The 9,838-nt window shown below is 38.4% G+C and overlaps 1 protein-coding gene across 1 annotated transcript in view; it reads right to left on the bottom strand.

Moving 5' to 3' along the window:
• Positions 1–210: 210 nt before the first annotated feature.
• The window catches only part of LOC139754775 (zinc finger matrin-type protein 3-like), a 92,489-nt gene continuing 82,861 nt past the window's right edge, over positions 211–9,838 (bottom strand). The window contains exons 9-10 of the transcript XR_011713953.1: positions 8,840–9,013; positions 211–2,312 (exon numbers count right to left, since the gene is read on the bottom strand). The gene's annotated coding sequence lies outside the window, so the exon portion shown is untranslated. The remainder of the gene's footprint in view (positions 2,313–8,839; positions 9,014–9,838) is intronic.

The raw sequence follows: 9,838 nt of genomic DNA, 5'->3' as shown, positions 1-9,838 counted from the left end.
CAATTTGGATAATGAATGACTGGGCAGAGAACTCTGGGCTCGAGGGCCACTGATAAAAACATGTAATGTATGTATGTGACAGTGTCATTGAACAGAACTCTTATATGGTTACCAAATAAGAAAGCTGAAGCTTCTTTTCTGGACAGAATTTAAAAGATCCCAAAGTAGTAGAATTGAGGAATTGGAACAAATTATGAAAGGAAAAATTAACTATTCAATCGAGACAGGAAATTAATCATTTATGCAAGAAAGCAAATACAAGAAATTTAAGTGCATGATTTAAATCAAAAGCCTCAAAGTGTATGAATGTGGTTTTTAATCTAAAGATCTGTGGATTAGTGTCAAAGAGGCACCAAAAAAATGTGAATTATTTAAAAGCCTTGCAAGACATACTCAAATAGCTTTGCCCAGTGAAATAAATCTATAGAGTGAAAGCAGAAACTAAGATTATACATATAACTAAAAGCTGTTGTGGTTGAACTTGATTTACATAATTAAGCAATGTGTGCGGCAGAAGAGAAGTGTGGTAAAACAAGCAGGATAAATGATCGAGTAGTATCCACTTGTCTTGCCTCATGGCAAAATCCTGTCATAGATATATCTTCCACACTTTGCATCTATTTTCTTGTATCTTCAATTACACTACTATACAGGTTTAACAAATAATATATAAGTATATATCTTACGTCACATTTTCAATATCTCTGGTAAAGTTGAAAAATCAATACAAACCATGTTGTACATGCATACAAATTTCAAAAGCATCACAGAGGTGCATTGTAAAATGTCAAACAGAGGATAAAAAGGTAAACAAATTCCCAAAACCCATACACAGGTCCACATTTGTTCTACTGTGTTGAAAACAGTTCCCCTTATGACCAGGACTTACTAAACCACTAAAGTTTTATCCCTACATGAAAAATTATTTGTATATACTTATTAAAGTATTCACAGTGAAATTTACAATATTTCCCAACTACTGATATAGCTCATGGCTGGTGGATGTAGGACATGCATTTCATTACTTCTGCAGAGAACCTGAAACTCATTCCTATTTTTCCCAGTGTAGTCTCCGCACACATTTGGAGAGGGTTGCCACTGTTTGCCTTGGATCTGCAATGTCCCCACAATTTCATCAAAATAAAATAAAGATCTTTTAAGTGTTACATACTGAATTTTTCCTTGTTTCTGAGGTATTTCTGTCTGACTCAAAAATGTCACCAAGTTTGTGGCATGCACTGAAAATATTTGGTAAATCAATGAAGTTTTTCTTATAAAATGGAGACTGGTTGGGCATGGTGTGTTCAAAACAACAGGCAGTTTTCAGCATCATGTTTGTGGTCGTTTGAAAATAAAATTGCGTAGAATAAGGTCTAAGTGGGAAAAAAAATTCCCATAACCACATAAGATCACCACTAATACTCACCATGAATATGGCAGTGCATTAGAAACAAGGAAAAACTTTAAACAATATGATGTTTTTTGTAAACTTACTTATTTACTTCTAATTACTGGTTAATTATATACATATGTGCCATTAAAAGAAACCTATATGATATGAATAAATGACAGATGGTGAATTACTGGCATGGTGTGATACCATACTTCCACCAGATTCAAGATCAGTAGGGTCAACCATGGGGAGTTGCTAGTTGAGGAATATGGGTTGCCAGGGAGTTGCTGATTTTGAATATCACCCTGCCTCTTACCTCCTTTATGATTCATGTTTAGAGGACTTTTAAGTTTTATACTGGTACCTTCATATGTTTAGACTAACCATTTATGTATGTACAATTTATATGACAACATGAATAATGCTTAAATAAGTCAAGACAGACCACTTCAGCAAAGCATGCTAGAAACAAACATCCCAAATGTTTATAAATGTATCAGCAAATTCACTTGTAATGAGATATCCTGAGGGTATACAAATCCTGTACTGTGACTGGTTAGGTCTCAATTTAACCCCATACAATAAAGCACTGAGCTTGCTATATGAGAGCTTCAGTAGGTTTTACAAATAGAATGTGTCTTTATGGATGATAACAGAAAACCAAGGACCAGTGCTATAAATTCATCCCTCTGTTACCAGCACCTTATCCCATAAATGCTATTCCAACATTTCTGCTCCCTCTCCTCCAGTTGTGTCATGCAGGCCTCGAACATTTCCTCCAAATTCACTCCAGGAAATTCTTCTAGCTCACTTTCAGTGTCAACCGCAACCTGTTTTGCTTTATCATAGTTGGTGTATGTTGATATTGGTCCAATACTGAGGATCTTCCTCCAAGTCTTCCAGGAAGTCCGTGTAATCCCTGATCAGAGAATACATTTGGTTAATAAAAATTAATAACTAGAAAAAATTGTTTTATAATGTTTGACATTATTACAGGTGATTGAAAATAAGTGAGAGAGTAAGAAGCCCATTTCTTCTCCACAGATATTGAATTCATAACTGTTTTGAGCAAAGCTTAAAATGACTAGCTGGATTTACATTTTCACTGAAAATAGTAAATGGATTACTTGTGGGTAACCTGATAGATCTAGCCGACTTCACACTCTATCTTTCTATAGATGTCTCTGATGCCTATTCCTTTCTGGAATTTCCTCATGAGGGTGGATACAGCAGTGGTCTCCAAAGCTAATGAACTTCAGTGGTGCTTTGTAGCCTTTACTGTCTCACTCTTAAGAGGCCACTGGCAGAGGGCAAGTCTAGTGCATTGTTTGCAGGAGCTCCTACCAAATGTTCCTACTGACTACATCTACCTAATGCTCCAGCCTAATGCTCCTACCTCTTACTACTACCTGGTGTTCCTACCATTTTGCCAAAAGGCAGGACTAGCATATAGTGCTCACCACAGGAAAATATAGTTACAAATAATGAGCTATGTGAGTTAAGTGTAGTCAAGTGTTATGTGCAACAAGGAGAGATTGTTTGTTTGTGGACTGAATGCCAGTAGTCCACATGCGGGTGAGGCAGAAAGAAAAGACAGCTACTTAGATCAGGGTAGAGCAACTTGACAACTACTGAAGTGCTGGCTCACTATGCAGATGTCACTAACCCTCCTGATACCCAGGCAGGTAATACTGGTAATGTGCTTTTCCAAATACAATCCCCACTGGCTTATTTCTCTTACTACCATTGGTTGTCACTATCTGTTACCAATGAAACAAAGTGCTACTTGGACATGATCCTAATCAAAGTATTACAGAAAAAACTTTATCATTGACAAGTACACTGTTAAAGTAATATTCTGGGGGAATTATTAGTATTTTTCAAACAAAAACCATATTGCCCTCAATTGGGTAAGGAACTGAAAGAAACTTCCTCACTCTTTACAAAATATGGTAAGAATCATTCGCCCTCACTTCTGTTATATAAATGCCTGATTCTAGCCCATGTGCAAATGACAGGATCTATTAAGTTTCTTATTCAGGTGAACACAATTATACCTGTTGAAATTTTAAAATTGTCTAGTGTCCTCTTTACCAAAAGCTACAATAACTGAGCGATCACAAATACCAACCATTCAAAACTAATTACAAAAGTTTCTACACCAAAGAGAAAGCTTCAAAATCAAATCTTATGGGTCATTAGAATGGAGTTAAGATTTTCAAGAAAAAAAAAAAAGGAAAATTCAGTCCTGGAGCATATTGGCTGATCAAGACCACAGACCTCAGATGCATGTTCTAATGTTAGAAAAATGAAACAGAACACTTGGGAAGGGTATACTTTCACAGCTTTATATAACAATCCGAAAGGATGTATTTTATAGAAAGGTAATTGCTGTTACAGGAACCTCATCTAAAAGATTTCATTTACAATTAAGACAAGGAAGATATATGAAAGTGCACTTGGGAATTTATCATGTTTCATTTTCCCTGTGGACACTGGAATATATATATAAGATGAGAACAAATGGAAACATTGGTGAAGGGGGCTAAGGGGGCTAATGGGGAGGTAATAACAAGTAGTGGTGATGTGAGAAGATGGAGTGAGTATTTTGAAGGTTTGTTGAATGTGTTAGATGATACAGTGGCAGATATAGGGTGTTTTGGTTGAGGTGGTGTGCGAAGTGAGAGGATCAGGGAGAATGGTTTGGTAAACAGAGAAGAGGTAGTGAAAGCTTTGCAGAAGATAAAAGCTGGCAAGGCGGTAAATTTGGATGGTGTTGCAGTGGAATTTATTAAAGAAGGGGGTGACTGTGTTGTTGACTGGTTGGTGAGGATATTCATTATATGCATGGCTCATGGTGAAGTGCCTGAGGATTGGCGGAATGTATGCATAGTGCCATTGAACAAAGGCAAAGGGCATAAGGGTGAGTGTTCAAATTACAGAGGTATAAGTTTTGTTGAATATTCCTGGGAAATTATATGGGAGGGTATTGATTGAGAGGGTGAAGGTATATACAGAGCATCAGATTAGGGAAGAGCAGTGTGGTTTCTGAAGTGGTAGAGGATCTGTGGATCAGGTATTTGCTTTGAAGAATGAATGTGAGAAATACTTAGAAAAACAAATGGATTTGTATGTAGCATTTATGGACCTGAAAAGGCATATGATAGAGTTGACAGAGATGCTCTGTGGAAGATATTAAGAGTATATGGTGTGGGAGGCAAGTTTCTAGAAGCAGTGAAATGTTTTTACTAAGGATGTAAGGCATGTGTACGAGTAGGAAGAGAGGATAGTGATTGGTTCCGAGTGAATGTTGGTTTGCAGCAGGGGTGCGTGATGTCTCCATGGTTGTTTAATTTGTTAATGGATGAGGTTGTTAGGGAGATGAATGCAAGAGTTTTGGAGAGAGGGGCAAGTATGCAGTGTGTTGTGGATGAGAGGGCTTGGGAAGTGGGTTAGTTGTTGTTCACTGATGTTACAGCGCTGGTGGCTGATTCAGGTGTGAAACTACAAAAGCTGGTGACTGAGTTTGGTAAAGTGTGTGAAAGAAGAAAGCTGAGAGTAAATGTAAATAAGAGCAAGGTTATTAGGTACAGTAGGGTAGAGGGACAAGTCAATTGGGAGGTAAGCTTCAATGGAAAAAACTGGAGGAAGTGAAGTGTTTGATATCTGGGAGTGGATTTGGCAGCAGATGGAACCATGGAAGGGGAAGTGAGTCACAGGGTGGAGGAGGGGGCAAAGGCTCTGGGAGCATTGAAGAATGTGTGGTAGGCAAGAACATTATCTCGGAAAGCAAAAATGGGTATATTTGAAGAAAAAGTGGTTCCAACAATGTTGTATGGTTGCGAGGCGTGGACTATGGATAGAGTTGTCGCAGGAGGATGGATGTGCTAGGAAATGAGATTTTGAGACAATGTGTGTGTGAGGTGGTTTGATCGAGTAAGTAACGAAGGGCAAGAGAGATGTGGAAATAAAAGAGCAGTGGTTTGAAGAGCAAGAAGAGGTGTTTTTGAAATGGTTTGGTCAACATGGATAGAATGAGTAGGAAAGATTGACCAAGAGGATATATGTGTCGGAGGTGGAGGGAACGAGGAGAAGAGGGAGACCAAATTGGAGGTGGAAAGATGGAGTGAAAAAGATTTTGTGTGATCGGGGCCTGAACATGCAGGAGGGTGAAAGGAGGGCAAGGAATAGAGTGAATTGGAGCGATGTTGTATACCTGGGTTGACGTGCTGTCAGTGGATTGAATCAAGGCATATGAAGCGTCTGGGGTAAACCATGGAAAGCTGTGTAGGTATGTATATTTGCGTGTGTGGACGTATGTATATACATGTGTATGGGGGTGGGTTGGGCCATTTCTTTCGTCTGTTTCCTTGCACTACCTCGAAAGCGGGCGGAGACAGCGACAAAAAAAAAAAAAAAAAAAATATATATAATAATATATATATATATATATATATATATATATATATATAAATATATATTTCATATTCATTTTATTATTATACTTTGTCACTGTCTCCTGCGTTAGCGAGGTAGTGCAAGGAAATAGACGAAAGAATGGCCCAACCCACCCACATACACATCAGCACACAGCACATATACATAACTATACATCTCAACGTATACATATATATATACACACACTATATATACATATATATATATATATATATATATATATATATATATATATATATATATATATATATATATATATATATATCGTGTGTAGGTTTGCGGCAGGGGTGTGTGATGTCTCCATGGTTGTTTAATTTGTTTATGGATGGGGTTGTTAGGGAGGTGAATGCAAGAGTTTTGGAAAGAGGGGCAAGTATGAAGTCTGTTGGGGATGAGAGAGCTTGGGAAGTGAGTCAGTTGTTGTTCGCTGATGATACAGCGCTGGTGGCTGATTTATGTGAGAAACTGCAGAAGCTGGTGACTGAGTTTGGTAAAGTGTGTGAAAGAAGAAAGTTAAGAGTAAATGTGAATAAGAACAAGGTTATTAGGTACAGTAGGGTTGAGGGTCAAGTCAATTGGGAGGTAAGTTTGAATGGAGAAAAACTGGAGGAAGTAAAGTGTTTTAGATATCTGGGAGTGGATCTGGCAGCGGATGGAACCATGGAAGTGGAAGTGGATCATAGGGTGGGGGAGGGGGCGAAAATTCTGGGAGCCTTGAAGAATGTGTGGAAGTCGAGAACATTATCTCAGAAAGCAAAAATGGGTATGTTTGAAGGAATAGTGGTTCTAACAATGTTGTATGGTTGTGAGGCGTGGGCTATGGATAGAGTTGTGTGCAGGAGGATGGATGTGCTGGAAATGAGATGTTTGAGGACAATGTGTGGTGTGAGGCGGTTTGATCGAGTAAGTAACATAAGGGTAAGAGAGATGTGTGGAAATAAAAAGAGCGTGGTTGAGAGAGCAGAAGAGGGTGTTTTGAAATGGTTTGGGCACATGGAGAGAATGAGTGAGGAAAGATTGACCAAGAGGATATATGTGTCGGAGGTGGAGGGAACGAGGAGAAGAGGGAGACCAAACTGGAGGTGGAAAGATGGAGTGAAAAAGATTTTGTGTGATCGGGGCCTGAACATGCAGGAGGGTGAAAGGAGGGCAAGGAATAGAGTGAATTGGATCGATGTGGTATACCGGGGTTGACGTGCTGTCAGTGGATTGAATCAGGGCATGTGAAGCGTCTGGGGTAAACCATGGAAAGCTGTGTAGGTATGTATATTTGCGTGTGTGGACGTATGTATATACATGTGTTTGGGGGTGGGTTGGGCCATTTCTTTCGTCTGTTTCCTTGCGCTACCTCGCAAACGCGGGAGACAGCGACAAAGTATAATAATAAAAAAAAATATATATATATATATATATATATATATATATATATATATATTTTTTTTTTTTTTTTATACTTTGTCGCTGTCTCCCGCGTTTGCGAGGTAGCGCAAGGAAACAGACGAAAGAAATGTGGGAGCGGGGGGCTGGCAATCCTCCCCTCTTGTTTTTTTTATTTTTCCAAAAGAAGGAACAGAGAAGGGGGCCAGGCAAGGATATTCCCTCAGAGGCCCAGTCCTCTGTTCTTAACGCTACCTTGCTAATGCAGGAAATGGCAAATAGTTTGAAAGATATATATATATATATATATATATATATATATATATATATATATATATATATATATATATATATATATATATATTATATATATATCATGACCCCAATAAACACTGTAAACCTACCTTGAGACAACATTGGTTGATATGACAAAAAAACAGCACTGAAAATTTCATAAAACATAATTTTCAAAAAGAACCTACCATTACTAAATTTCAGCTTTAAAGTTTGAGAGTATAAAAGGCATACCTACAATTTGAACCACACAACTGAAAATAAAACCTGAATCTTTGCAATAAAATGACACTAATTCAGAAAAAAGTGTGAATAAAAAGAAAAGGACTCAAAGGAAATAAAGGAGCAATCAGGATCCAAAGAAATATCCATTTATCAGCAAACTACTAAAGAAAGATGATAAATCAGAGTAAAGGGGCAAACTAATGGGTCATATGAACACACAAGTAATCCATCCCAAAAATTCTAGTTACAATGAGGTCCAGCAAAGATTTTTCAGGAAGCATAATGCAAATCCAGAGAATGCTGGCTATGAATATATAATGACACAAATGCAAGGAGACTGCAAAGATTATGGATCCCAGAAAATAGCATACAGGATGAAGACTGACAGCCTAATACACAAATCAAAGATTTTTTAGGAAAAGTATGTACATGGGTTATGATGCTATATCAGAATACGCTGGATTAAACCTGAATACCCAAAGAAGTATCATTTAAATGACATGGGCAAAGGCACAGCTTTCTTGGCAAAGGAATGGTTTACTGATACTCCATCATGGCCAGTAAATACAGTGAATTACTATTGGGTAAAATATATCAGTTACACATGATGGGTGATTTATTAATCATTGAGTGCGCACTTTCAACAAACACTCATGATTATTTGAATTATCTACCATGTCAAGAATTAAACAGATGCTCCTGAAACTTAACTGCAGCTTTGTCGCAGGGGTATGCAATCCTTTTTATTTACAAACTTGCTATAAAAGAAGAAACTAAATATCTTGCCCTACAAATAATAAAGAAATCTTCAAGATTACCTGAGTTCATGTCCAATGAGCAAAGCAACCTTCTTTCACTTTCTAATTTTGTGACATGTTTGCACATCCAAACCTATGGTATTTTAAAATTACCATCATCTGTTCAGCTGGGAAAAATCAATGAGAGGTGGAAGGAGACGATGAAGATAATTCATATTCAGACCTCATACTACTTTCTAGCAGTATCTATCCTTCTATGAACAACTAATGCAGCCATTAACTGTAAACAATTCAATAATCACAAGAGGAACATGCAACATGAAATAAAACTTACATACTCTGACTGCCAGATTCATCATTCAAACCAAGATGCTTCCGTTTCCACTGACGACGCCTGCTGCGAGTAGCCTTGTCGGCATATACTTTCTTCAAAAGGACATCAGGAATCATATCCTGATTCATCTTTTCCATGTTAGTATCATTGACATTTGACAATCGAAGGTCAAAGCTGAAAATAGGCATGCCTTTTAACAAACAAATTCTTAAACTTGACGATATATATATTCTTTTTTTTTTTTTTGCTTTGTCGCTGTCTCCCGCGTTTGCGAGGTAGCGCAAGGAAACAGACGAAAGAAATGGCCCAACCCACCCCCATACACATGTATATACATACACGTCCACACACGCAAATATACATACCTACACAGCTTTCCATGGTTTACCCCAGACGCTTCACATGCCCTGATTCAATCCACTGACAGCACGTCAACCCCAGTATACCACATCGATCCAATTCACTCTATTCCTTGCCCTCCTTTCACCCTCCTGCATGTTCAGGCCCCGATCACACAAAATCTTTTTCACTCCATCTTTCCACCTCCAATTTGGTCTCCCTCTTCTCCTCGTTCCCTCCACCTCCAACACATATATCCTCTTGGTCAATCTTTCCTCACTCATTCTCTCCATGTGCCCAAACCACTTCAAAACACCCTCTTCTGCTCTCTCAACCACGCTCTTTTTATTTCCACACATCTCTCTTACCCTTACGTTACTTACTCGATCAAACCACCTCACACCACACATTGTCCTCAAACATCTCATTTCCAGCACATCCACCCTCCTGCGCACAACTCTATCCATAGCCCACGCCTCGCAGCCATACAACATTGTTGGAACCACTATTCCTTCAAACATACCCATTTTTGCTTTCTGAGATAATGTTCTCGACTTCCACACATTCTTCAAGGCTCCCAGGATTTTCGCCCCCTCCCCTACCCTATGATACACTTCCGCTTCCATGGTTCCATCCGCTGACAGATCCACTCCCAGATAT

The sequence above is a fragment of the Panulirus ornatus genome, chromosome 17, assembly GCF_036320965.1.
Source record: "Panulirus ornatus isolate Po-2019 chromosome 17, ASM3632096v1, whole genome shotgun sequence".
In the NCBI taxonomy this organism is placed as follows: Eukaryota; Metazoa; Arthropoda; class Malacostraca; order Decapoda; family Palinuridae; genus Panulirus; species Panulirus ornatus.
The sequence above is the reverse complement of the archived record's forward strand: the minus strand, read 5'-3'. Positions and strand labels throughout refer to the sequence as shown.